Source organism: Lagopus leucura, unplaced genomic scaffold, assembly GCF_019238085.1.
Source record: "Lagopus leucura isolate 7727_CA_CO unplaced genomic scaffold, USGS_WTPT01 Super-Scaffold_100019, whole genome shotgun sequence".
Taxonomy (NCBI): Eukaryota; Metazoa; Chordata; class Aves; order Galliformes; family Phasianidae; genus Lagopus; species Lagopus leucura.
In genome coordinates this window covers 2,049,502-2,076,563 of record NW_024962273.1, presented here as the reverse complement: position 1 = coordinate 2,076,563, position 27,062 = coordinate 2,049,502, and the positions used below count along the sequence as shown (strand labels likewise).

At 39.6% G+C, this 27,062-nt stretch overlaps 1 protein-coding gene across 11 annotated transcripts in view; it reads left to right on the top strand.

Annotated features, from left to right (window-relative positions):
* Positions 1-27,062, top strand: part of MBD5 (methyl-CpG binding domain protein 5) — a 130,447-nt gene that overhangs the window by 44,060 nt on the left and 59,325 nt on the right. For all 11 annotated transcript variants that reach the window (XM_042878022.1, XM_042878020.1, XM_042878026.1 and 8 more), the window contains 2 exons: positions 1,115-1,212; positions 25,185-25,323. The gene's annotated coding sequence lies outside the window, so the exon portion shown is untranslated. The remainder of the gene's footprint in view (positions 1-1,114; positions 1,213-25,184; positions 25,324-27,062) is intronic.

The following is a 27,062-nucleotide window of genomic DNA, read 5'->3' as shown; positions in this document are numbered from 1 at the left end:
GGAGAAAGAGAGTTTAAGTATTCAATAACTTGTTTGGAGGAAGAGTGTTGTGTTCTGTTCTGAGAGTTTTGTGTTCTGAGCCAATGGAGGCTGAGGGGTTGGATTGATTTCAGAAAAAAAACATGGAACAATTCAGCTAAAGCGCTATGAAGCATATATCCATTCATAGAGATGAACTGCAGTAACTTTGTGTTTTTGCTCTTGGAGGTGGCTTTAAGCAGCTATGGAAGACCTCTGGTGTGCTGGGGGACCTGGTGCTCTTATCGGCCTTCCACGTGTCCTGGCTACTGACATATAAATCTTCCCAGCTTGCTAATAGATGAAAGACTAAACAGATAAATAATGCTGAAAACATCAGTATGAATGAGTGGCATGTGCTAGCCTGAGTTTTACTGCTGCTCTGGTCAGCCCTGGCTGGAGCTAGTGCAATTTTGCCTCTGCTCCAAGTTGGATTCCTCCGTAACCTGAGAAAGGCTAACCCAAATGGAACCAGCTGAGGGGAGGGTAACATTATTTACAAGATGAAAGCTTTCTGACTTGATTAGCCTCCTAGTTAATGACATCTGTTGCTAAATGTGGACTGAAAGAAGTAATGCAGCATATGTTAGGCTATGGGGATACCGGTGGGGCCTAATGCTGCGTGTAGCAACGAGCAGTCCTGCATCTTTAAGGGGGTTTCTTTAAGCTATTTGTGTTTTGGCTTACCAGAGTTTAGGGAGGTGGCTTAACTTTGCCTGCTTGCTTTGTTGTTGCATGTAAAATAGCCTGCTTCAATGTTAATTTGCAGTTTATGATGGTATTTTTTTGTAATCTTTAAGCCATGGGATGATTACTGTTGTTGTTTTGATATGATAACAGTGGATTTTCTAAATGTGATGTATTGCATTTTAAATATATTGATGTGGCTGAATTGCTGTACTCCTCAGCTAGATAAATGCCTTCCCATGTACAGGCTGTGGGGCTACGTGGTTTTAACAGCACCTCATAAACTCATGCGTTGCATGCAGTACACAACTTTACCTCGTGCCTTCTCAACAAATAAACACAAGATATAAAAACCCCAGGCCTCGCTGCAGCTAACCTGGGTGTACTTTTTTGTGGTGTTTTCCTTCAGATCCTTACTGACGATGGTGATCATTGGAGGTATAAATACTGAAGGATACATCATTTACAGACAAGATCTTTGAAGTTAATTTCCTTCAGACAGCAGTGGTAAGTGAAATGTCCGTGTTGTGTATTTGTACATAAGTAGTGCTTTAGTCCTCAAAAATAATGTATTAACCATAATTAAGCAGCAGCTGGAGTACAAGATTCTGGCCTTGCTTCCGAAAGATGTAATTTTAGCTTATTTATTCTCAAATTAAAAATAAGCTATATGAAAGGTGTGGTTTTTTTTCCGCTGTTCAGTTACAAGAATATGAATCCTTAGCTCATTTTTTCCTCTCTTTAATATGTTATCAATGTGATGTTAGTCACTGTTCTTTCTTCAGCAAGAAGCTTTTTTTGTACCACAGATCATTGGCAATATCTGTGTGATACTGGTCACTGGTACCTTCTGTATTGAAATCTGAAGAGTATTTCAGCATGGAGATTATTTCTCAGAAAATGAGAGTTAAGCAGAACTTTAAAAAAAAAATGGCAGTGCACACAGTAAAACAGTGGCTGGTCTGTGATAGTTTTCAGTGGGATATTAGAGATGTAACTTCTTTTTAATTAGTTATTAGTTAGATACGAGTGTGATGTACACTGTAATTGAACTATTCATTTTGAGCGTGTGGACTTCTGGTGACCAGTGTAACTGTCAGACGTGCAGGAGTTCTTCTATCTGTTTGATTTTTATTCTATTTGTTATGAAACTAACGACGTAAACACTTGAGGTAACACGGAGAGAATATTTCTGTTGTGGCAATAGAGCTAATTTTCCCAGTCATTATCTGCTGTTAATTTAATGTGTGGCAATATCTGAAATTTAGGGATGATTATATGGTAGTAGATTTTTGGTTAGCTGTACAGCTCATCTATGAGCAAACCAATTAAGATGTAATTTCAGAATATAATTGAACTCCTAATGGGGCACTTTAATTCACTTGAAATTTACATATTCGCCTTTTTTTGTTTTAATAGGCAAGTCCAAAATGAGGGTACAGCTTCATTTTTGAACTTATGAATAGAGCAACTTCATCTTAGGCTTTTCAAAATGAAATGTGTAAAATGCTCTTGAATAGGAGGATGGAGATTAATAAGCTGCTTAGTTCACAAAATCAGAACTCTGAATAGCTCTCACTGGCTGTTTATTTGAAGAATAAAACTTGTCTTGTTAGGATGCCATGACGTTACTGATACTCTTTTCACCTGCAGCACAACACCACCTGATGCAGTAGAGTGAAAGCTGAGCCACTTGCTACAAAGTTTGCTCAGCGTTCAGAACTAATTTTCTCCCTTTATGCATGTCTGAGCAGCTGGGATCAGCTGGGAAAGAGCTTGTTCTGCAGATCTCTATTACTGATTTTTCAAGCAGCATGAATAGAAAATTCTTGGAACTGTGTTGTTAGTGTCAGTTTGGCCTGACAGAGGATCAGGGCCGGGACACGCAGGGTCAGGGTACATGTTGCTTCCATATTAAGTACCTCATTTCTGTAGTGTTGGTGATGTATTGCTGTTTAACTTCCTGATGAGTATCATTTTACATAAGTCAGAGGATTTGTATGCAACCTCCCCCTTCTTTTTTCCTTTATCTACTGTGGGATTTTCAGCCCGCATTTAACTGCAAGGGCACTGAAGCAGCGTGTGACTCAGCTCCATGTGCAGTGGACGCTGGCAGATGTATCTGGGCTCAGGCAGCCCTCGTTCCATTGGATTTTGTATCACTTTAGGTTTTTCCAGCTTCTGGATGAAGCAGTAAGAGAACAGCAGACAGGAAAGAGTTAAAAAGTGTGGCATGCATAACTGAATTACGTGACCTAAAACAAGGAAACAAACGATACAAACAGTAGCTGTTTGTTCGAGGAAGGCTCAAATTAAGAAAGAAATGAAGGCAGTTCTCTTTTCTTTCCTTTTCTTTCTTTTCTTTTTTTTTCCCCCAGAATGGAAGACCTTCCTCATATAAAAGTACTGAGCTGAGGGAGATTACTTATACCTATGTGATGCTGAGATAAATTTTGTGGTGTTGTTGCTGCTGTTTCCTTCAAGGATAGCCTCTGAATATGTTTCAGTTGCTTTAAACTGGGGAACTATCACGCTTGGTAAAGGAAAACTGGGGAGTAAATATCAAAGTTAGCACTTGGGTTAGGAAGAAATGTTATTTGTTTGTGAAAAACTGGGATGAGGAAACCTCGTCTGCAAGGTTAATGTTTTACTGCTTATTTCCCTGAAGCTTTAATACATACCTGTGTGTGGATAGAGGTCAGAAAACTAGAAACAAAAAGCATTTAGCCCTTATTGTAAATACCTTACATTTTATTTTGCTCCTGTTTTGCCTACCATTACTAGACTGATCACAGCTGTGTAGGTACATGCAGGCATTGTTTCTATTTCATTTGATCTATTTTTAAATGTAGGGGCTCTTTGTATTTAATACGCATTACTGTGCTTGCAGTCTTAATACTTCAAAACCTTAGTGACCTTGCTTCACCCTCTTGTACCTTGCACATTATCATGCAGTCTTTCATTATATGATAACATGCTATTTTTCCCCCTGGAAGGAAATCCTTGCATTACATAGGTGTCATTTAATCAGTAAGGAGCTATCTGTTATTTTTAATTGTTCTGTGTGTGGTTCCAGAACTTCTGTACCGTATAATTTTCAAACCTTGCTATGAAGATAGAATTAGGAATTTGCCTTTGTTCCTTAATGTCGTTTTTAGCATCAGGTTTTCTCACAGTCCTTCTGACAAAAGGGACCCTGTCTGTGACTCCCAAACCTTCTGCAGAAACATTTTTTGCGAGCTCTCCTTGCCATCCCTTTGCTGGGCTGCTGGGTTCATTTCAGGAGCTGCAGATCCCCAGGGTACTTGCAAGAAGATTCTTTCATCAAGAAGAGAGCAAGAGCAATGGCTCTTCATGAGAAGTGTAGGAAGCGGAAGGTCTGTGGGTCTAGGCATCTTGCTTTTTCTTTTCCTGTTTCCCCTTCCATTTTCCTTGGTATCTAGCTTCCCACTGAGCCATTCTTATCATACCCCAGCTTCCCGCACACCTCTCGTCCCGTCTCTCTGTCATGTAGGTCTGCCTTGTCTCTATTTTCTTCTCATTCAAGTAATTTCTGATGCCAGCTAGTTTCTTTTCCAAGTTCGTTATCCATTCTTGCACAGTACCATTCTTCCTTGTTTCATATTCTTTCCCAGATTACAATACCATTCTGGCTCCAGATTTGCACCCCTGTTTCCCCATGATACACTGGCAGCAGTGTATCTTCTGCTCCTGGTGCTGTTCTGGAAAGTTTCAAACAACCCTGGACAGCAGGCAACTTTCTGCCAAATTGTGTCCTTTCTGGAGTGCAGTTATGCATTGAAATTGTACATTTCAAGAACTGTATGTTTCAAACAGCTTAGATTGCATAGTAGAAGACAGTCTGGAATTTATGAGCCTTTTTAGTGCACATATAGTGGTGTTAGCATGAATACTGGATTTTCTCATCCATAAACTGAGATGGGACTTACTGATTTGTGCTATTTATTTCAACATGTGAAGGAAACCAGAATTACATGTTACAAGTCCTCATTATTTTTTTTTTTCTTGTTAATCACATAGAACGGAGCAAAAATGTATCGGAGAAATACAGCATTAATAAAATAGACTGGTTATGCAAGCTTCAGAAGTATGAGCGAGGCTTACATCTGTTGCTTGGTTTTATCTTTTTAAACAGTGAGTGGAAAATTCTCGTAGCTTGATAGAATTTCATATTGGGCAATAAAATGATAGATGTGTTTAGTCCCATGTGCCATCTCCAGCTGCATGCCATGTAATGTAGGCTTTGAGAACTTTCTGAGCCGCGTAATTCTGAGACTCGTGATACATCTGGGTACAAAACCAGGCCTCACCATCCAACCTTCAGAATTTATCAGACTGTTTAATTATGCTGAAGTATGTAACGTATGACTTGGCGTTGCATACACAGTCCTTCCCTAAATAGTTTTTCTTAGAACTGTGTCATTATTAATGTTTTGACTGCAATTATTCTGAGACAGAAAAGGAGCAGTGTTATGCTGCATCATTTTTCTCTCTGGAGCAGCCTGCAGTTCAGATTTGAGGGACAGCTTTTCCAGAGTATTCCTTAAAACGGAGCCCATTTGTCATTCTCACAGCCCCGATGTTTTTCTGGGAGCACTCAGTTCTCCACGTCTCTCTCATCTTTTATTATGAAATGGTGTTTTTTTTGTGAACGTGGAAGATATTTTCTGTCATGCAAGATGCAAAGCAATTAAGCTATCTTCAATTTAAGAAAGAAGAAAAAAAAAACCATACTAAATTTGAAAGTTGATTCTACAAAATTTTTGAAAGAATATATTTCTGTATTATTACTCTATAATGTCAATACTTTTGGGTACATTTTAGAGCCAAAATTTACTGTATGCTTTAAATATAATTGATTTAATAAGCCATTCTCTGCTTTAGCAGAATATTTTTGCCAAGTGTTTCCCATTTCACCAGAGCAGTGAGTTTGCTTTCAGTGATCCCCTTTTCTTCTATCCAGATCAAATACAGGCTGGTGTTTTATTGTAACACACTGTAAACAAATACTCCCCACTGCAAAGGCTTTCCATTTTGTAACGCTGCACTAGAGAACCCCCCAACACATGTAAATATCTTCAGACATTTTTTTTTGTTAGTAAATGAACCAAACTCAGTGGTTTAATTGTAATCTCAATGTAAAATCTGTAGGTAATGCAAAAATTTATGATACTGAGGTAATTCTCTCTCAGTAGTTTTATAGAACAGCTGTTTGAACTCATCTTATTTGTTGTATACCTTTTCTTACCAAAATCAGATGTGCATGCCTATGGCTTTCGAATTAGTTGCCTGAGAGCTAGCTTCATTCAGTCCCAGTGACCTGCAAGTCATCAGAAGGTTTTGGTTTCTTTTATTATTTCTGTCCATGATATGAGATAGTTGTGAAAATGATAATCCTTATATTTTCCTGTAGCGTTTGGAAAATTTAAGTCACTTCATCTTTCTTTGTCCTGCGAGAGCTGTGTGTTTAAAATAACAGCTGATAGATATGCTGCCATTTTTGTTGGTGAATTTTACACAATCTTTAAAGGAGCAATGCATTTGGAGCATGGTATCTAAGATAAACAGAATTATTCATTTCCACTGTAACAACAAACCGTATTCAGAATTTTGATTTTGCTTTCATGATTCAGTCTGAAACAACGGTGTGCTGAAGAAGAAACTCAAGGGTAACAAATCTTAAACTCAGCTGTTAGTGGAAACCTAGGAAACCACTGTTTTTCTTGATGGGAATTTGGTCTGAAAGGTTGTGGAGGTTTGATTTTAGTCTTGGTTCTGGTTGTTTTTTTCCCTCTCCATTTTGCTATCCTGTTTTGTTTCATTTTCCCCATACTATAAACTCGCATCCTTTTTAGGCTTGAGGGCTTGCTGTCGTAGTGAAAATCTATAGAGACGATTAAGAAAAGTGTAGAAGCAGAGAGGCATTTCTCTGCTGTGGATCTTCATCAGCCATCTGGATCCTGATCAGCAGCTGCATGTTCCAGGCACGAGTGTCCCTGCAGCAGAGGCCTGGCAGGGTGGTTCCTACCTCCTGTGCCCCTTTCAGTGCAGAACACTCAGCAACTTGCCTGGGAAGTGATGAACGAAGTGCACTTCATGTACAGCCCTGTTTTGGGGCTGGTGTGTTCATTTTGTGTCATTAATGCTCTCCTAGGTCTCACCTGGCTTCGTACCACCAGCTTCTGCAATTTAGGTAGTATAGCTGGAGTTGCAGCTGCTTTCCTGCAGTGAGAAACAAGAGCTTTGAAATTAATTCTTGCTTTTGCTAGTTTGTCTTGAAACAAGGTGTCTTCATTTTTCAGCCTCGTAACTGACTTCTTTCAGTGTATTTCTGCTAGAGGGGGGGCATCTACATAGATTGATTTCTCCTGATCTGGGTGAATCTCACAAGCATCCTTTGTCCCTTCTCCTTAAGAATCCAGTTCAGTGAAGGGCTTTTAAATTAAAACTAGTGATACTTTTAAATTTAAAACTTATGCAGGATCTCTAAAGAATAGAGATACTCTTCTGAAAACCTGTGGCTCAGAATTGTCATTTAAAACAGGATTTTTTAATTTAGTTTTCAGGGTGCAGTTCAAGAGATATCAATGAGATAAGACTTTCACCAAGCTGGTTCAGTAATAGTCACAGTTCATTTTAACTTTTAGTCTCCCAAACTGAGATTGCATCACTTCAGAGGATTCATTAATTTTTCATTTGTTTTTTATCATCAGCATTTGAAAGTCAGTAGTTGCCATTCAGAGGAAAAAACAAAATGCTTGAGCTGAAAAGAACTGGTAAACTAAACTTTCAGTTTGAAGGGTAGCATTTTAAAAAAGCCAAACTTTTTGACCAACTTCTCCATGTTGGTTCTTCATATAAGAAATAAAACTATCCAGGACATGAATCCCAGCATGAATTTACCAAAGCAGCTGTAATGTGTTTCAGATGCACGTTGTTTAGGGAACAAAATGCAATTATTTTTATATAACTGACACATCAATATTCATTGTTGAATCCTACGTATGATTTGAAAATAGTTTATGAGAAGGTAGATCCATAATGGTTCTCATTTAATTGTTGTTTTGAAAAAGGGAACAGGAAATTGAGAAGGAAACCTGACTACGGCTGTGCCTTCAGAAAAAGGCAAAGAGAAAAAACTAATACTGTATATTATAATGTATGGAATTTGACCTCAGTTAATTTGTTTTTTTGCTTACACTACAAATTCTTGCTTAGAAGTTTCATACAGTTCATAATGTAGACAGTGATTCAGGTATGTATCTTTTTTTTTCTTTATGCATTAATTTTATTTCAACCAGTTTGAGTGGCAGAATGTGACTTTTTATAGCATAGATTGTGTAGCAGATGAACAGCTGACAGCAAGCATAATGGCAGCCTGGAATAATCTGAGTTGTAGGTGTTCTGGCTGGAAGATGCTCATTGTGCTGAATGAAAGTCTCATGTAGTAACTTTCAGTTTATATTGTATTCTGACAGTAGGGAATTAAATAAATACCCAAGACACATATGCTTCAGATGTTGTTGTATATGCTTCTCTTGAAGAAGAAATGTTTCATACTCTGAAAGGAAATTCAGCCAGTAGGTGCTGGCGTTAGACAAAGTTGGTGGCTTCTTCATTCTATAGATGTGAAAGTTTGTGTCTTCCAGAACAGAACACCTTCTGGCATGCACTGCCCAAATGAGAGCTCTGTAATGTAGAAACAACTCCAAATGACAGTCATAATTTTTTAGGATGGAGAGACAGCACTTGGTCATTAATTGCATGTCAATGTTTGGCCTCTTTATGGACTTTTAAAGCCCATTTAAAGCCCATTCAGGAGATCTTGCTGAAGTTTTTGAGTGTTGTGTGTGCTATAAAATGTCAGAGAAAGGAAGAAAACTTTGCCTGATGAAAATGTAATGTCAGTATTTCTGTTAACTTGCAGGAGTTTAGCTGTCTGCTGCTAGCTGGGAGACATGATGAATTCAGCATTACCTGAGGTGATACCCACGCATTAATTTACCAGTGTGAAAGATTAATCAGGAGATCATTCTACTCAAATAACATTCTAATAGTTATAATACCACTGACAGTGTAGAAGTCTTAATAAACTGACTTTAACCATTACATCAGCAGAAATTTATACACATGCTTTGATAAAGTTAGTATTTATTAAAATGGTTGTGATCCTTGAAGAGCAATCATTGAGAGCAAGTGATGCCAGGGAAAAGCTCTGTTTTTCTGCAGAGAGGCACTTCAAACCATATTACTAATTCATTTGTACTGTGCAATTGCAAGCTGTGCATCCTCCATGGTAGCAAGTTAGTGTACCAAGTAAATGTGTAGAACTTCTAAGCAAGAATTAGTAGTGTAAGTAGTGTAATGTAGGAGATGTTACTTTAAAAATGCAACATTGCCAGTATTTAGCTGATTTGGTCTGTGATGAGTGCTGTTAACTCAGTGCATAGCCCTCATGCTTGAAACCCTGTGTGTTGGTTTTTTTCTTTTAGAAAGATTTGAGAGAAAACAGAGCCAGGCACCTTACTTCTTTACTTAAGATGATGATACAGAATTTGGTGGTTACAAAGATGTTTTTCTCCATTTGAGTTGCTTACTTCATACTTCTTTCCAATATCTTTTGGGTGGTAATTATTATAAAATACCGGTGCATACATGAAAGTGACCATTTTCTTGTCTTTCTTTTCTTAAGATTCCACGATGGTCAAAGATTTAAAATAATCATTCCAAATCTCTACAAATGTGTGCTGTTTCACATGATGAAACTAATTCAGTGTCTGCCTGTGTGTTTAGAGTGGTGGGGATACAATACCAAACACACGTGTTTTTATTTAGTCAGTTTGATGTTAATAATAACCAATAGCCTTGTATTCACAATGTGAGCAGGATACTGACATTTCATCTTGGCAGCACATAAAGTCTAGTAACATGCTTGTTTTTGTTTTTTTCTTGCTATGGCTAGGACATAAGAAGGATCTTTGTAGACTCTTACTATCAAAATGGATCACTCCTTTATGTTGATGCACTGATATGTTTTACAGAACTATGATGCTTTTTGGTTAAACTGGAAATAACAAAGGTGAACATCCGCTGTAACTCCTGTGTGAGACTGCTGTTTGCATCTAGCAGTGTTCTGAAATCCTCTCATGTGAGACAATAACTGGTCCTGACACAGCTGTTTCCTAGTGAGGTTGGATGCTCTGTATTATGTCAGAGATCAGATGAGATTTTTACAATTGTCCCTTCTACACATACAAAGTTGTGCATTCTGTGAGTAGCTCTGATCTGGACTACAGGCTAAAATTCCACTTGAAAGCATAAAAGCGGCCTTATATTATACGTGAGCCCACTTGGGTGTTCTCCCTGAGCTGATGGAACTCCAGCAGCAAGGTCCAGAGATGTAGAATATGCATCATTTTGGGTAGTGCACCACTGGGAAGCAAGGAGGAGAAGGGAAAGCTGCCTTTCCCTTTGCTTTCTTTTCCCTAGTGAAGTGGACTCTACCAGCACATCCTTCAAGTACAAAGTCAGATTCAAGTACTTCTGCAAAAGAGTAAAGTGCTGCTAATCAATAATATGATGCTTTCAGACTGGAATTACTTGTCGTAAAAGCATCTTTTTGTGTGAAGATGGAAGTAGTGCCTTCCAGTGGGAAGTAGTTGTCTCTTCCATCTGTATATCCACGTGGCTTATTTTACTTTCCTACCCAAGACTGGTATGTGTTCCTCTGGTTACCTGAGAGAGAATAAGGGAAATTAAAATTTCAAAGGCCAAAAGGTGGCAGGTTTCTGACTTCCTTTGGCACTTCTTGCAGAACCCAGATTAAAGGTTGCCTACTCAGAACTTACCTGATCTCATTTCATTGCCTGGAAGTGCTAGCGTGCACACAGCTTTACTCAGAAAACCATTTCCACATTTAATTATCTGTTATAGTAAGAAATTGCTTTTAATCTAACATAAATACAGTTCTACCCTTCATTGAGATGGGCTTCTCTGTGTTAGTAGTTATTGAATGTCTCTACTGAATGTTGTATTGCTGCCTGTTGTTACAGCAAGGTATGCCTTTTCTATGTCCTTCCACTGCACACGTTTTAGCATCTTCCTTCAGTATTTGGCAAGAGTAGTGCCAATTTGGAAAAGTTTATGAAAACCATTTATTTTTAAATGATCCACTAAATGGAGTGCTAAGAAGCACAGTGTGGCATACCTTCACTGTGCCTGTCTAGTATAAAATTGATGTGTAGTGTACCAAGTTTCCAGCTGTGCTACTGACATGCCTTATTACTTTATCCCCATTTTTGCTGATGGAAACAATATGCTAGATGTTAAATAGAATTTAGGGAGTTTTTTGAAGGCTAAAACATTTATTAAGGATGCCCCAAATATATAGTTAAACTGCATTGGGAAATGGTTGCACTGCTGCATATTTAGGGACTGTGCTCCAGGCAGGGTCTTGCACAGCATCTCTGGGAGGTGGTGTGGCTGGCTGGTGCCCTGAGAGCAGTCCTGGAGGAGCAGCTGAAGCTGTAAGTGATGTTGGTTCTGGTCAGAGGTGAATCAGGAGGATTACGCTTTAGACTTAAGGGAAAGAAGGGCCTGACTTCTTCCTCCACGATCCACTCCCAAATCCAGAACTAAGTGTATAAGAAACTAAAACCAGTTCAGCTGCTCAGCCCAGGACCTGAACTCGGTGGCACTGGACTGAATGAAGGACGACAAGGAGAGGTGACAGGAGGCTGCAAGCTCTGCCTTACGCACAGGGAGCAGCTCTTGGAGTAGGGTTGTGCTGGAGGGCTGTGTTCCTTATAGTAAGCCTTAGCTTAGATTCAAGGTCATGGAATATTTAGGATAATGGGATATATTCACCAAAAGAAAGAGAGAAATACACTCAGTGGACTGACATAATTATCAATTCATGTAGAAATAAAAATTCATAAAAGATGAATCTCAAGTTGAACTATATGTTTTAGCATTGAACTAAATGATCATTTAGTAATGATGGAAAGGCAATTTTGAAGGAGGCGTTTGAGGGTACAGTCAGGGATCATAAGCAATTAAGTCTGAGTTAGGTCGTGGCTTCGTGGAAATTGATGGCACAACTGGAAAAGCTTGCTTGTTACTTTCATAAAGTGCAGTGCTGTATTGATTACAGTGTGCTTCATTGCCACGTTCTGGATCTGTGTGTCATTTGAGATATCTGCACCTGCTTTTAGATTTGACACGTCTTTAGATATGTTTGCAGCATGTTTTGTAATACCAGCTGTAGGCTACAGATTCCATATCAGCTAATTTTTTCTTATCTGTCCCTGAACTCATCTACTATGATGTACCAATGGCAACCTGAAAGAACAGTGTCTGAATGTTGAAGCCATGTCTGTTCATTTCCATTATTCTTTTTCTGTAATAAAAGGATTTTTAAAAGAGGAAAAAAAAAAAAGAAAAAAAAAAAAAAGAATATCTTAGTGGAATATTAAAGATGTTTGTAATAGGATTCTTTTTGAGAAGCTTTTTTAGAGAAAGCACGTAGGCAATCCTTGAACATTAGAAGAGCCAGCATTTTATCTAACCTTGACCCACCTCGAACACAAGACTGCAGTAGTTTCAGATAGAGATGTTGAACTAAGCCCTATGCTTTTTACCTTTGACGCTTCATCATTCTTTATTAAAGAATGTTGTGGTTAGCTGTCTACCTGATCAGATAGGTTTAATTTTTTCAGCACTCATCTTCTGATAGATTTCAGTTATTATGTCATTGGATACGTTTTGATGAGAATAGGAAATTTGAGCCCTTTGGCCAGTCCTTTTCAGGAATCAAAATGCTTCTTCGTCTGCGTTTCAGCAGTTCATGAATACAGCTCCAAAAATGGCTTTAGAGGTTTTGAAAGCAAACCTTCTCCTGCATGTCTGTTAATTTACTCTGTTAATGTACACCAGTCCATACTGGTGCCAAAAACCCTCTGACTCCCCAGGAGATTCATTCTTAATGCTGTCCCATTCGGATGCATGGTGATGGGTTTAGCATGTGATGGTGGGACACCAACAGCTATTGCTTCATAGATAGACACTTGCATGGCATGGGTTCTAAATGCATAACATCCCAGCTTGAGCCAGGGCTGCTGACAAGCTGCATGCTTATTAGTGTTTCCATTTGCACTGGACAGGGAGGCAGAAGGAAGGTCACACCTGGGTTGCAGGCCTCTGAGCAATCCATCCCCAGAGTGAGCAGCGCTTTGTAACTTTTCCACCATATAGGTAGCACTGAAGCAAGGTAATGTTAGTGTTAGAAGAAATAGACTTGAGCTGGTTGTGTGCAGTTTGAGCAATTGTTCCCGTGCTAGGGAAGGTGTGGCTGGCAGAACAGATTGAGGAAAAAGAAGGAGCCCTTACTAAGAAACCTGACTATTACATAGGAACTTCTGAAATCTCTTACATTTATGTGCTGTGAGTTCTTGTTCCTAGTGTAACTTCAGCTATGCTTTTTCATTTTGCCAACTATTTAAGCTTAACGTGTTGCTTTTGAAATAAAATCAATATTCTCAAAAGCAATCTGGTAACTGTTAGGATACACCTTTATAGCTCTATCACTTCTTGTGCAAAACAGTACAACACTTAGCACTGCTGTTTAAACCAAGAGACAGCAATAGTAAATCAGATGCCTATTCCTTTTTTTTTTCCTATCTCCTGAGGAACAGAAACTATGCTCAGAGTTCTGTAGTATCCCTGGCACTTTCTTATGAAATCTGAAAATATAATAACTACAAAAGGAAACAAAAAAGGGGTTTCAGATAATGTGTGAGTAGAACATTAGAAAACACAATCCTCTGCCAAACAGCATAGAGCATATGAGGTTGCACACGTGTGAAAAGTAGCTGCTCTACCCTCGATGCGGTCCCACAGCTTTCTTTATGCTTTGACAAAAAGCTGTTCCCTGCCACAGCTGAAGTCTGTCCGTGTCTCTGCACAGCGCTGTCACCGCTTTCTGTCATTTGTTCATGTCCTTTTCTTTCTTTTTGTCATAATTTTCTGTGGTCAGTATTTCAAACCAGCATTCTGTGGTTAGGTTTTTGTTTGGGGAGTGGTGTGGGGGACTCTGGAGCGTTTGATTTCAGCTGTAATTTTGAGCAGTACCTCATTTTGTACTGTCCTGATGCTTCAACCTCACTCCAAAGCTTCTGGTGGTTGGAAGCAGCCTTCTGATTTCCCAACATTGAGCTACATGTGAAAGTTCAGGCCTGAGCAGTGGTCTGAGAGCATGGGGGGGGAGAAGAGAGAAGTGAAAGATTTGGAAGTCTTCTGTATCTCACAGAAGAATTATATGATCATTAAGGTTGAAATAAACTTCTAAGACCATCAAGTCCAACCACCAACTCATCAGCATCATGCTCATGTCACTCAGAAGCAGCAGATAGCAAACCCTACTGTCCTGTCTCCCCCCACAAAGGATTGTTATGCTTTGGCGTGTGCAACCCTTATGTATCTGTGCTTATGGCCTTGCAGGGGACGTAAAAGAGAAGAGATGCTTCTCTACAAAGTCCATTACATTTTTTTGGTGATTTGAAAGCCAGAAAGAAAAAATTGTTTATGTTGGAAGGAAAAAATGAGCCTTTTCTGCTGCAAATCAAGCAATTATTAGTACAGGGAATCTTTATGGTCCTCTTGTAGATCTTGCTCAGTTACAGAGAATGTACTGGTTTTAAATGTATGCAAATTGGAAACTATCTCTTCCAGAACTTCTTGTGCTAATGCCAGCTGAAAAGAAAGAAAACATCAAATTGATAGGTTTCAAAGTTGACAATTGTGCTTAAGTACTATGCCTGTAAATCACTGAATAACTTTGCCTTTGGTATAGTAGCTACTGTCTATAAAAGTACATATAGTGCCTTTGCAATAACACAAAGCATCTGAAATCCTGAATTGCTTGCAAAGCTTGTAGGGTTGCCATTGCTGAAATACAACCTGATGCAACGTACTGCCGTTCAGCTTAACCTGAGATGATTCCATGAATGTCAAAGAAGTTAATGCTAAAAGATATTCAAAACTCATGCAATACTTGATGTCAGTGTGAGTGACCTCAACTCCATCATAGAATAATGTGTTGAACTATTTTCCTGTAGCTCCAAAAAGCTTCATCATGAAGTGAGTTTTGAAAGGAGGCTGCACTGTAGCCTTGACTAACAATAAAAATGTTTTAAAATTCTACCTCTTCAGTTGTTCATTGCACCTTGGCATACCAAACCTCATGTGTCTTGAAATGTCCTTCCAGTGTGACACTCCCTGCCTGTGTCTATAGGCATTTGGAACAGAAAAAATCTTTGCTATGAAGGTGTGCTGAGACTACTTGTCAGTGTGATTCTTCACACCCAGTTGCATACGTGGCAGACTCCATGCGGTCTGTCTGTTGCTGATGGCACAAAAATTTGAAAGAAGACAGTAAAATAAGCATGCGTTCCTTTTCATTGGCTTTATATGTTTTCTACTCATAAATGACATCTGGAAAGCACACTACAGAAACTTTCTAGCAAAGGCACTGACAGAGTTTGTGCAGAGATGCTTTATGCACTGTAGGTAGGAAATTTGAAGACTCAGAGGTTCAGTAGAGAATTGTTTGGGAGACCAGTGTGAAACTTAACAACTTTGAGGACTTGCTCTTTAATGCTTGCACATAAAGATACTGTTTCCACCTTTGAGCCCTGTTTCAGCTGCCCAGGCTGCCATTCATTTGCAGCAAATTCAGAGTTTACTGTGGGATTTTGTATTCGGGCTAAGCCAACAAATAAAAATGACAGAGCAGAAATGGTAGTTTGCTCTGTAGTGTCAGGTGAGCTCAGCCACAAAACGGCTTACATATGTCATGGGGGAAAAAATGCTGATGAAAATGTTGTGGTACGTGGGTAGAACAATAATAGTTCCTGGGTATTAGGATACTTTATGGCTGTTATGCAGTGAATTCATGTTTTCTTCATGCAAGGCTGAAGGAATAAACCAAAAGTCTATTTAAAGAAAAAGCTTGTTTAAAAGTGCTTGTTTTGATCTGCTGCCTGAAATACTTGGACGTGCCAAAGTACAGACTGTATTTACCATAGCACACTTAGTTGGTCTGAGCCGCAGCAGTCGCAGACACCTCATTTAAATGTTCCCATTTCCTACAGGTTTGTGTATGGTTACAATAAATTCTCACCCTGAGGGCACTGACACTGCTTTGTAGCTATGTTCTCCTGCACTCAATGGGGATCTAGCTGCATGAGTAGGTTTTTGGTTTTGCTAGGGACACAAGGACATGTTTGTAGCCAAATCATTCAGAAAACTCTGGTTTATGCTGTTTGGAACCCTACTTAAAAGTGACCAATGTGGTTGTTTCACTCAGTAACTGCTAACTATCACCTAATTGCAGCATTCTGACTTTTTTGGTAATGTCTGTACTCAGTACCGTGGCTTGGTTATGCAGGTGATGTTATGATGACACTTCTGGATGCTGATTACAACAGTGCTTGTGTTGGTACTCTGAAAGCATGTCAGGCTTGCTTTCTGCATCTCTGCTTAAACTCATGTGTGAGGCCTATCACTTTCATAGCACTGAAACTTCTTGTTAAGGCACATCACCACAAGTATACAAGAACAGAATTCTCAAAGAGATGTATCTGGAATCAAGGAGAGAGCTGTATGCTGTTATTTATGCTTGCTAATTCAGGGCGTCAAAGAACATATTGGCATATTCTTCATGTAAGTTGTTGTGAGGCTACTAGGAAGTTTGGATGCTGCGCAGCAGAAAACTTTTCAGTTATAGGGGAAGTTGGGTTGTGATTTTGTTGGTATGCAAGCCAGCAGTTCCTCTGGATAAAGCTGCTTTCGTTCCTGCCCGCTGTTCCCACATCTGCACTGCTTCCTTCCGTCCCGCTGCCGTTTGTACAGCCACATGGTGGGCCAGGCTGGGAGCACACAGCCACAAGAGAAAAGCTGCACCAGTGGGATCCGGTTTGAAGACATGGCTGTTACAGGGGGAGGATGTGTGCATTTCCTTGCTTGTTCCCTGAACTGCTTTTCACTCACTAATTCTGTAACCCACTTCCATAATCTGGTGCCACCACGATCCATGCAGTCCCAGTGTATGTGGCCATCAGGTGCCTTGGACAGCTTGCGGGACCGTGCTGTTCTTCCACTGTCTGGTGTCAGGACATTGAGAACCATTTCCCAAAATCTGGAAAATATGCTCTTACAGCTCAGTCAACTTTAAAGCGAGTTTATGTGAAGGTGAAGATGGGCTCTGGTCGTTAGGCTTGGGCTCACTGTTAGCATCTCAGCGCTTGGTTTGAGCAGAAATCTTTTTATCTGCTAAGAGATCTGATTGTCCCATCGATTTCAATCTAGCCTAATTCAGGAGGAATTTAAAGTTCTTCTACTTGAAAGGCTGTCTCAGGGCTCTCTTTGGGAATGATGTCTGTCATGTGCAAGCTCCCTTCAGCTCCTTCCTACCAGTGGCCATACTTCTGAATTAGGGAATTCTGCAAGTACAGAAGAGCAAACAAAGCTTCAGTGGTTAGAAACTAGCTTGCATTAAGCCTAAATCCAGATAGTGTCAAAACATGCTATGAAGGAGGAATCTGGGAGGTTTATGTAGTGGTTTCTGTGAAGAAAGAAAAAAATCTTTTTATTAAATTAGACCATTTGACATTGTGTAATTCGCTGTTCTTAGATCCATGCGAAATTGTAAGGCTATACTGCTATTACACTTAGATTATTTAATTACTAAATTAAGATAACTTAGCAATTAGAAGTGTTTAAGTTCTTGTTAATGACCGCAGGCCTTAAACGATTCAAGTCTTTCCCATCGTAGGTTAGGAGTTTCTTTGGTTTGAAAGGGTTTTGAGTTTCAGCGTTACAAAACATTTTACATATAATCTTGTAATAACAAAGCAAACTTTTCTATTGACTGCTGCTATAATTTGTATTCTTGGTTCTTTTCTATCTGTGTGCTCTGTTGGTGTGAAAAGTTGGCTAAAGTGAAGCCAGTACAATTCATTTGTTAGCTGCTGTAATGCATGGAACGCTCCTCTTGTCTGTGTACGACAGCATTAATACGGCCAGTCATTGAATGACTGCTGGATGAAAAGCTTGTTTGAGGCAAGAAACCTAACGCACCGTATGTTTTGAATTTATATTGTACAGTTATATCTCTGATTTTCTTTTTATGGATTTTATTTCTCGTGGCAATAGTTTTCTGTTCTTCAATCCTTCAGTGTGTTTGTGTGTTTCATTTTAGAAGTGTGGGTTTTTACCTGCTCCTGTTGTTGATTTACCACTCTTGACAATTTTAAGTGCTTACTTTTACTGTCCCCTCTTTTTCTTGTCTAATAATACTTATGGAGCAGACTTGGGATTAAAAAGAAAAAGCGCATCTAGGTTTGCAGAAGTGTTGGAGGGGTGGTTGTTTTCATGGAGGCATTGCTAAGGCGATCATTTCTACTGTTCTTTTCATCTCCTCACCCCCAGAAGCTACTCAGTTGTCTCGGCCAACCAAGGGGATAGCAAAGTTGTTATTCTCTGTGATACAGTTTTCTGAAATCTTTTTTATTAAAATGTTTTTTCCCCTCTTTTTCTTTTTTAATTTACTGCATGAATAGCTGGCACTTCGCTATATACTGCACACTATATACTAGCGCCTTTAACTTCTAGCTTGGGATCCCACCTCATTCTTTCTCGTTGGTGAATTGCTCAGAGCAAAAACAACACCAGATTTTATGAAATAAAAATGATTGCTACTGTTTTACGTAATAAAAATTGAAAAACGAACCAATAAAGTAGCTTACGTGCTTTTGTCTACTCATTTTTCTTGAGCCTACATAAATCTGCAATACAAAGCTTTGCATTAAATAGGAATTGGACAATGCAAAGCTTTTTATTTGTAGTTATCTGCAAATTGAAAAGAGGCAAAACCTTTCTGTTGTCAAAGTTTTGAGTGCAAAGTGATCGGTGATCTTGCAATTACTGCATTTTTTTGTTATTAGCACTGTGTTGCAAAGGCTCTTACTGAGTCCCCAGTAACTTTGTACCAAGTTTTGTTAAGGATTGTGGATGTTAAGTATGTGCCCTGGGTCTCTTTTTGGGGATGTCAAACGAAGTATGAAAAGCTCATTAACTCAGAGCCATGATCTGATGCTTATGATCAACTCTTCCAGGAACGGCTTTCTCACTGACCTCAGGCTGGTTCTGTGCACTGTACTTGTAGGTTAGCATGAAATCACTTTACTGTGGATAATACATTTTAAATTGTTGCTGCAGTTCTCCAATCGGAATGAAGTTTTCATCTTGTAGGTTTTCTTGGATTTGAATTTTATATAAATAGATATACAACGTATTAATGCTTTTGTATTTCAGTTGCTGTTGAAAATGCAGTTTCAGAAAAATTCAACATAGTCAAATCCTGTAGCAGAGATAATTAGTTCTAAGATTGCAGCAGTGAACAGTACTTGATATATAGCAATATCCACCATATATACAGCAATAGCCAAAGGTCACCGTAAAGCTTGCAGATTAGCAAATTCATTAAAACATCGTAAAAGTTAAATACATATATTCACACATAGAGGTTGTTTATAGAAAATTAAAGAAGTCCATGTTAGCTAGATTCCTGGGGCCATTTTCTCATCTCTGGCCCTTTGGCAGATAAAGGGCTTCAGAAAACTCTTGCAATAAAGAAGTGAGTTAATTAGCCTTTTCACGGGATGGGTAATTTTTTCCCCAGTGCCATTTGATACATTTGTCATTTAAAAAGCTCCATAGTATGTACATATGTTTGGCCTTAATGTTCCTTGCAGCAAGTGATGATTCTCGTAGTCATAGGGCTGTTTGATGACTTAGTACCATGGATTTTGGACACACCTTAAAAACAAACTCTATGAATCGTGTCAGAACTTTCTGTAAAATCATTGTAGGCTAACTTTTTAGAGAATTCTAATATCTGTGAATAAATAAAGTGGATATCTTTTAAGTGATCAAACAGATTCAAATAGTAGGGCGTTTTATTATAAATACAGACTCGGTAGTGATCCAATGTGAGTTATATTAAACTCAGTGGGAAATTGTCTATTAACCTTAACAGAAACAGTATTAAAATTCCAGAAACAGAAACTGAGTTCTGATTTAAGAGTCCAGTGCCAGGGGATTATTAAAATACCATCCTGGTACTTTATGAATGAATTGGACAATTAGTAACGCTAATTAGTAGCAATGTCAGTTTGAAAGAGCTCCATGGAGGAAGCAAAAGGATGACTCTTGCGTGATGGTGAAGGAGGAGGCCTTCAGGAGGGAGCATGTTACATGCCAGGTGGTGCAGTGGCTTCCCTATGTAAATTCCTTTGGAGCATCCATGGCCAGGGTTGGAAGGAACATCAAGGATCATGAAGCTTCAACCCCTCCTCCACAGGCAGGGCCACCAACCTCCACATTTCACAGCAGCCCAGGCTGCCCAGGGCCCCATCCAACCTGGCCTTGAACACCTCCAGGGATGGACGGGGCATCACAGCCTCTCTGGGCAGCTGTTCCAGCACCTCACCACTCTCATGGGAAAGAACTTCCCCTGACATCCAACCTAAATCTTCCCTCCTTCAACTTCAAACCATTTCCCCTTCTCCTGCTGTTATCTGCCATTTCAAAGAGTTGATTCCCCTCCTGTTTGTAGGCTCCCTTTAGGTACTGAAGGCTGCAATGAGGTCACCCCACAGCCTTCTTTTCTCTACTCTGAACAAGCCCAGCTCCCTCAGCCTGTCTTCATAGGGGAGTTGCTCCAGTCCCCTGATCATCTTTGTGGCTCTCCTCTGGACCCTTTCCAACAGCTCTCTGTATCTCTTGTACTGCTCCAGATTCCAGACCTGGACACAGTACTCCAGATGGGGCCTCACAAGAGCAGAGTAGAGGGGAACAATCAGCTCCCTGTCCCTGCTGACCACCCCTCTTCTGATGGAGCCCAGGATACCTTTTGCCTTCCGAGCCGCAAGAGCACACTGCTGGCTCACATTAAGCTTTTCATCCATCAGGACCCCCAGCTCCCTCTCCCCAGGGCTGCTCTCAAGGATCGCTCCTTCCAGTCTGTATGGATGCCTGGAATTGCTCCGGCCCAAGTGCCAAACCTTGCACTTTGCCGTGTTGAACCTCATCAGGTTCACCCAGGCCCATCTTTCAAGCCTGTTGAGGTTCCTCTGAATGGCATCCCTTCCTTCCACCGTGTCAACCGCACCACTCAGCTTGCTGTCATCAGCAAACTTGCTGAGGGTGCACTCGATTCCGTCATCGCTGTCACTGATAAAGATGTTAAAGAGCACCATTCTAAGACAGACCCCTGGGGGACACTGCTTGTTACCCGCCTCCACCTGGACACAGAGCCATTGATGACCACCCTCTGTCTGCGGCCTTTCAACCAATTTCTTGTTCCATTGAATGGTCCATCCATCAAAGTCCCTGAACTCAGAGTCCCTGAACTTCCTTCAAGTATTTCTTCTGTAAAAGGCTTCACGATAAAGGATGGTGAACCAACACTGAGAAGGCTCAATGCTGGAAAGCAGGCACTGGTTCACCCACTGCAGGCTGCAGTGGTGCAGAGAGCTGCTCATTACAAAGCGAGAGCTGACAGCCATCAGGGATTGTCAGCTGCAGGGAACTGTGCCACAACTTTTTAAATAAGAGATAACACAGTTTAGGAAAGAGTATTTCATTTTGAACGATAGCATATCGTACCTAAAAGAAGGCAGTTTGTTATGTGATGATAAATTTCTTTTTTCCTAATAAGTTCAAGGCTTTGGGTATGAGATGCATCTTAAAGTCCAGATACGCTTCTCATCTGTTGCTTACTCTGTTGGCATGCTTATTCACCTGTTTGTTCACTGAAGTGGTCAGCAGGAAAGCTAGTCAGGAGGAAGGAAGGGCTGTTCTAGCTGTCCTTAGGGTAAGTTCTGTGTTCTGTGCCTCATCTATGTTGAGCATTACTAAACAAGGGACGTTAAGATAAATATGAGACATTTAATGCGTTTGCAATTGCCTTTTTGCAGTTTGCAAATATGCTTTAGGACTCTCTCTGCAGTTCTTACACCTTACAAAGTACAGGAGAAGTTAAAAAGTCATAATCCAGTTCTACTGACCGTACTATGAAATTCTCTTTATTAGTTCCTAATGTCAAGAAATGATGCAATAGACAAATCGAGACATGTACAACTTCCTTCTTCTCAGGTGTGGGGAAAGAAGGACAGCACATACACACTGGCAGTGGAAAATACCATTACCATCAAAAGCAACAATTTATTATTTTTTTCATTTCCCTTAAAAAATACATATATAGCTTTGCGAGTACTCTCATGAATCTTTCTGTCAGCAGATGACGTTTGAGTTTGCCGTTGGTCTGGTGTGGAGATCTGTGGTGAGAAGAGGATTGTGTTTCTTCTATTGTGGTTAATTAAGCCTTCCATTTGAGATAGTTCTACTTTCATAGTAAGGCTTCATGTTAGTTATGCAGATCAAGAAAAAAAATGGATGAACATTCCTCATTAGGATGACTGTGGCATTGTGGCAAGAGCTGGCTGCTACACATCTTTTGAAATGTCTCTGTATTTCAGGAGAGACCATCCCAGAAAAGCACCCCGTTATTTGTTAGTTTGCCATAGCAATGGCTGTGTAAAGTTCTTCGTATTTTCTTTCTTTTTTATCTTTAACATCTATTCAAAGACAACAAGTGGAGGAAAGGCAAATTGGTATTATTCAGAACTAGAATTTGGATCTCATCTCAGTTCTCATCAGTTTCACGGCTATCTCTGTATCAAATTAAAGATCAGTGAAGGAGAAAAGTAGATTACATTTCCATTGTGAGTTAGGAAGTAGAAATGTGATTACAACAGGTACACAGAGTAGCTAATGGAAATAAATCACAAGCAGATGAATGAAAATATTTTTTAAATATATCACTTGATTCTCAGTTGTTTTCGGAAAACCAAAATGAATTGGAATGCGTGATGATTTGAGAGAACTTACAGCTTTCGTATCTTTCAAGCCCAAAGCTCGAGTGTTAACTTCATCAAAATACCAAGAGGAAGGAGGCAGAAAACATATTACAGTTTAATGTACAAAACACGGGCAAATGCTTGCCATAGCAACCAGCAGTTAGGTGAGATGAGTGCTGTGGCACACGGGCCTGCGCTCTGCTTACCTCTTTATTACCCAAGGTTGTACATAGGAGTGATTTTCTTTATGGTGGGAAACTGATCTATTTGTCAATTTGATTGTTTTCGTTCTGTTTTGAAATTGCTGGGTGAAGGCTGTCTGTATGCTGTTTCTGAATAGTAGCATGCACCTTTCCTGTCAAAACCAAGGCTTTTTATAACTAAAAGCATTTTCGTTTTTGTGAGATTTGTTATTAGTAGTTGTCACTTTCTTTATGAAAGTATGAGAGTTGTAGGATTTACAGGATGGAGATTTGATAAATTGATGTCTCTGATTTCCTCTGCTTTCAAATTAAAAATCCATTCCTTCTTTTTTCTTTTGGTGACAAAAAAAAAAAAAGTCAGTATCCCTTCTTACATCTTTTCTGTTCAAAGCTACATCCACTCCAGTGACACCATTGCCAAACCTGTGAAAAATGTTAGTATGTCAGCCTTGCAGCTATGTATCACATATGTAAAACAAATATGTTGGTATGTTAGCCTTATAGCTATGCATCACAGAAGTAAAACAAATGTGTTAGTATGTTAGCCTTAGTGCTGTGGCTAATTTCTAAATGAGCTTCTCTAAGGGATCTACCTTTTTTTGCTGTGCTCCTTTGAGCTCTAACATAATTCACACAGTGGTGGGGAGCACTTAACATGCATTTCTGATGTTACATTAGGATAGGCAGCTTCAGCCAGTACAGAAGAGTAGCACACTTGTAAAAGGCATGTATTCGAGCAAAGGTTCTCTCAGAAGTTCAGATATTTATTTCTGATTTCGTTAGGACATCTGCTATGTTTTAACTTGGCTTTAACCAAATACCTGGGAAATATTAGGTAATACATAGGAATTCTAGTCAGAAAAAGGAAAACGAGGTTCCGCATTTCCAACACCTTTATGCTGACTTTTACCAGGTACTCAGAAGGGGTTTTTAGACCCACTCATCAGTATCACAACAGTTATATTCTAAATTTAATTCTAAAATGTTTTGAATGCGAGACAGCTAAATATTGCTTTTATTTAAACAATTAAATAAAATACCAAAGTCCTCCTATGAAAACCAGGGGAGAAGACATTTCCAATAGCGTGGCGTTTTAAAGCAAGGAGGTGAGGAAGGAGCCCTGCAGAGCTCCAAGCAGAAGCAGGCCCTGCCCTTCCCTGCTGCACCGCTCCAGCACCCGCGTGCCTCCTGCCACAGAGATTAGGGCACCAATGTAGGTTAAGACTAATCCGACAGAAATACACAAATCGGCTCCCTTATCTGATTCTCTGGAGCCACGTTAGTGGAGGAGAGGAAGCAGCTTGGGGCTGCAGTGTGTGCTCCACAGCCTTCCATAAAGCAGAGGTGAGGAAGCGCACTGCCTCCTCGCAGCTCGCAGGCTTTCGGCAGGGTTCCAGGTCTACCCTGGGGAAACTTGAAGGTGCTGTGGCCCCTGCTGTTTGTCCAGGTGTAATCACATGCATGGAGATTTTCAGTGGCTGTTGATGCATAATGAAGCACAAGGCCCTGGTTTGACTCAGCTTGTGATTGAACCTTCCCACCAATATCCCACTGTGTGATGGCAGCACAGGGGCGTTTGGACCAGGTGGCATCTGACATGGAAGTGTGTATGGAGCAAAGGAGTGCCTTTGAATTCCTCTGTGTGGAAACATGGCACCCATTGACATTCACTGATGCTTTGAACATTTATGGAGACCAAGCAGTGGGTGTGAGCACTGTGAGGGGGGCTGCTGCATTTCAGCAGTGGTGGCAGCAGCAGTGGGTCACCTCACGTGGTGCAGATTTTTGCAAGGACACACAGGCTCCCAGGTTTGAAGGCCCACGAGGGTTATGGAGTTCTTCTCCAGAACACTTAATATAAAAGTCCCCTTATCCATTCTGGAGGCTGTATTTCTATCACTTTAAATGCTGTGCAAATGTGTAGCAAGAGGATATAGCCAGAGTCCATTCTACCCTTGGACACAGGGTTTTCTTTTTATGGTCATCAAAAATAGAGGTCCTTCTAGAGGGCAGTTAAGAATACAGGTGTATTTGGGACCAGATTACACTCATTTATTTTACATCACACTTTGAACTCTACCTCTCCTCACTGACTGCTGAGACAGCCTTGATAAACCAACCAGTTCTTTTCAGTGTTTGCTTTTGAGACTGTTCCCATGGTTTTTGTGTAGTGAAGCAGTCTTTCGGAGAAGCCATGCAGCCTGCATTAAGTACAGGTATCGATACTTTGTCTTTCTGCAAATCGTGTTTTATTAAAGCATGTTTTTTATTGTAGGAAGAAGAGGCTAAAATCAAAACATAACAGACAGGAAAACATAAAGACTAGAAGAAACAGCACTTCACTTTTTCTTTCTAAAAATTCAGAGAACCACCAAAATCTGGTGGATTACCTCCACCGATCTTCTGGATTTGAGGTGAGTGGATTTCCTCATTCCCACCATTTCTCCTCATGCCATATCTATGGAAAAATCATTGAAAATAAAACGGTATCAGGCTGGATGCTTGTAATCAAGTCTCTGAACTTCTGCCAAATTTTTCCAGCGTGCAGCCCATGCCTGTGATTTGAAAGACACACTTTTGGAGGAGCTTTTCTCAATTCTGCCACAGGGTAAATGGAAAAAATATATGAGAGTATGAGAAACAGCCAATGAACAAGCAGATTGCTGTAGAAGATATGTAGATAAAACAGACCTTAGAAAATGAAAGGGAACTGGCAGAGTGCCCCTTTTTTCTGTACGCATTTGTGACAGCACACAGCTGAAAAGTTCCTGAGTTTGTTTCTTTTACTGGAAGATCATTTGGCATTTTTATTTAGTTTTATAAAAAGTAGAGTCTCATTAATTTTAGATGCATCAAATGCCATAGTTGTAAGAATACTGTATGTATCTTGGGAGATTAGATGGGGACAGGATTTCTTTTACTCTGTTATCACAGACTTGTTATGTAAATAGAAAGCTCACAAGCAAATGAGAAAGCACATTCACTGAAAAAAACCAGATGGCTTTTCCCCAGAAATACATCCACTGTCAGATTCTAGCAACTTGGTGAGAACTTGCTGGAAAATTTATTGTTATGGATATGCATGCAATAGGAAAATAAACATAGTGAAATCACTATGAGTGCCCTATACTTATCTCTGAATGATAAAAATAAACTGGTCTTTTTTGTGCGTGGTGCAGTGCTGGCTATTTAATAAAGACTAGGATAGTCTGTGCAACCACTCTTACATTAAATAGCAGATGTTCAGAAGTGTGATTTTTATAATGTCAAGTATCCATTCTTTTAATTAAAAAAAAAAAAAAAACCTTCACACAACTTTTTTACAAATAATTATTTTAATATTTCATCATAGAATCACCAAGGTTGGAAAAGATCTTGGAATCATCAAGTCCAGTCAGTCTTGAGACCTGGTAGACCCTAGTAGGCAAAGAAGGATTGAGGGGCAGGATAAAAGGAGAGTGAGAACAAGACTTTCAGGAGGGGAAAAGCAATATGGAGCCTATTGAATTAGCCACAGAAATTCTCTTGAGTCACCGTGTAAAACTCTTTTGAGGGTCATATAAGACACTGGCAGCATGTGCTGAGTGTGATGCTATTACTTGGATGCTTGTAGGTTTGTAAATGGAATATGTACAGTAAAGGTAATTTTTTTCCCAGCAGAAAGTTTAATTACATCTTTGCTTACACGTTTCCATTTCTGTACGTTCAGTACAGACAACTCTTATAATTAATGTATCGTTACTATTTTATTTAGAAGCTGGAAGTTAAAAACTGGGTTCTTTATTTGAATTCATTTTAGTAATGCTTTTTTTGTCAAATTCTTGAGGCCTTTAGTAGAGCATTCTTTTACTGATGCTACTTAAATCTTCAGTATTGTCCACGTGACCTAGTTATTTTAAGCCCTGGTATGACATAGCTTTCATTGTTGGGCTGTTTCATCCATCTATTGAAATTGTTTCCAGTAAATCAGTTTTATATTGTTTGCTGTGCTTTTGCTTTAGGAAAGCCTTTACAAAAATCTCTCTTATCGATACCTTTCAATGTGATTAAACGTTAATAAGTAATTTTATCTGAAGAATATTAAATACACAGTAAAAACTATGTAATCTAAAATACATTTGTCTGCAAACTATTTAACAAAAAATAGCTATGT